Here is a 2660-nt window from a genome sequence, read left to right on the forward strand (position 1 = left end):
TAAAGTAAAGTAAAAGGGCTCAAACTCAAAAGAAGATTCTGGAAATTTTTAGTTTAAGAATTCAAACTCAGAATAAAGAGCACAAACAAGAAGATGGGAATGGAAGTTGAGTGCAAAAAATGAAATAATACATAAATATATGTCAATGTTAATTCCCAAGGATTCTTCATAAAATGACTTGATAGGTTCCATGACTCAACAATCTGCAGATACCAACATAACAATTATATGTCCAGCAGTCTACTCCTGCTGAAAAAGTATTTCATTTCTCTTTTATAAATTTCATAAAACACTTAAGTAAGTAGTACTGTGTCTAGATTTATATCAGTTATTTGAGCAATTGCTCATACAGGACGGCTTAAATTGAATTTGTTTATATCTATTGGAGTAATGAGGTGAAAATCCAAGTAAACTCATTAGTTGGTTTAATTGATTATGACTTTGGTTCATTTAACATTAAATGAATCCTTGATATTTCCAAACCGGAAATGCCTCTGAGTTTGGAAGATGAATGCTTGTGGTCTGTGCTTCGTTTCCTAATGATCAATAAACAAAATGAATGAAGTGCTCAAAATTATTTTTCTAAATTAGTGAAAAAAATCTTCCACGAAGCTAAATTAGTTTGTTGTATATTCCTCACAGATTTACTTATAGTTTGTACTGTCAGACAAATTTAAAAATGTTATCTTAAAATTGTAAAATCCACTGCACTGGCCTGGTTGAAGCATGGTCTGGAGAGGCAAGTCTGAATCCAAGAGCAAGCTCAGCATTAAGTAAACTGGGCAGGCAGGCAAAACTGACATCAAAACCTCATCAATCTGGAGATGCCATCAGACAAGAAGATAAGATAAGATAAGGTCACCTTATTAGTCATATACAATTTCCTGCATTAGGAATGTGTCTTTTCACATACCCCAGCTTGCTCTCCATGAGACACACAGACAGGGAGAAAAGCTGGGGGTCAGAGCACAGGGGCAGCCATTGTACAGCACCCCTGGAGCAGCTGGGGTTAAGGGCCTTGCTCAGGGGCCCAATGGTGTAGGATTCCCCTGCAGGCTGCAGGATTTGAACTGGCAACCTTCCAGCCACAAGCACAGATCCTTAACCACAGAGCCACCGCGCCGCCTCCAAGGGATCAAGGCAGGAGAAACTGAGTAAAGAAGAATCCTCAGGAGAGATGAGTAAAATGCAGAGCCCAAAGCACAGAGGCCAGTCCAAGATGAGGTTGAACAGGAAGGGTCAGAACACAGTGAAGGCAGTCAAACACTGGTGACATCTGGAGATGTAGTTGAAGCAAAAGGTAATTCAAGCTGAGGACATATTTCAAGAAGAGCACAAAGCAGAGAACACCAAGGCACGAGAGAAAACCTGCTTGCTGAACAAGGAATACTGTCATCTCTGAACTGGAAAAAAAGCACCAGTTTCATTGCACACAGGTGGAATAGATAATCGTCCCAATCTTGTCATCACAGCAACTGAGAAAATGGTAGACTAAATGGAGATGTGTCCAGTTGCTGTGGTGATTTGGGTGCACGGGTATGACAAAAATAAAATGTATTTTTGGCAACCAAAATTTGTTAAGGAACAAATGAAGAACTAGTATCTTAAGAAATGGAGACCCTGAAGTCTCATTTAGTGGAATAATGAGGAATTGATTGCACTGCTGGTGCTATATATCCTTTTCTTTATCCCTCATTCATACTCAGCAGTATCGTAGATTCACTACATGCAATTTGGCGGCTCACCCCCATTGATACTCAGATACAACCACACTTGAAAAATTGTATTTACTCTCAGTGATGGTAAAACACTGATTTCATTATTCAACCTACTGTACGTACATACACAGTACATGCACAGTACAGTGCCTATAGAAAGTCTACATCCCCCGTCCTGACTTGGCTCCCAAAATCCAGCACTGAGCACAAAAAATGTTTAAGTAGTGTGGGAATGCTAACCCTAACCTTAGCCGGGGTTTTAAATAATCAATTCTGCAATCTGCTTCGAATCATGAGATTTGAAAAAGTTTCTGAAACCAAAAACTATTAGTCCAAAATAACCAAAACTATTGAAAGAAGCTCTTGGAATTTAACATTTTTCAATAATATATCTTCAATATCTTACAACTTCTGATCTGACTCAGCTTTGCAATGCAATTACTGTACCTACATGAGACTGTACTGTACCGTACCTACATGAGACTGTACTGTACTGTACCTACATGAGGGAATGTTACTCTCTGTTGAGGTTCTTTGGATGTAGTCTTGATGTCTGCTGTTTCCCTTGTTTTCTCTCTCTTGCTGAAGGACAGGAGACCCTGTACCTTGATGTATTAGGTTTACAGTGCCAATAAAAATTATTCACCCCCCTTGGACTTTTTCACATTGTATTGTGTTACAGCATGGAACCATGATACCATGGAACCAAAACTTCTCAGTTAAATACATCATGGTTCCATGCTGTAACACAAGAAAATGTGAAAAAGTCCAAGGGGGTTGTAGACTTTCTATAGGCACTGTATACACAAATAGCAATTTTTTGCACATGGCAGTATGGATGGCCGTAGTGCAGTCAATGCTTTTAAAATTGGTTACTCAGAGATATAGTGTTGCAGTAGCTCTGTAATTTAAAGTTGTAAAAATCAGTTTTTATTATGTATA

Source organism: Atractosteus spatula, chromosome 2 (genome assembly GCF_055471065.1).
Source record: "Atractosteus spatula isolate fAtrSpa1 chromosome 2, fAtrSpa1.hap1, whole genome shotgun sequence".
In the NCBI taxonomy this organism is placed as follows: Eukaryota; Metazoa; Chordata; class Actinopteri; order Semionotiformes; family Lepisosteidae; genus Atractosteus; species Atractosteus spatula.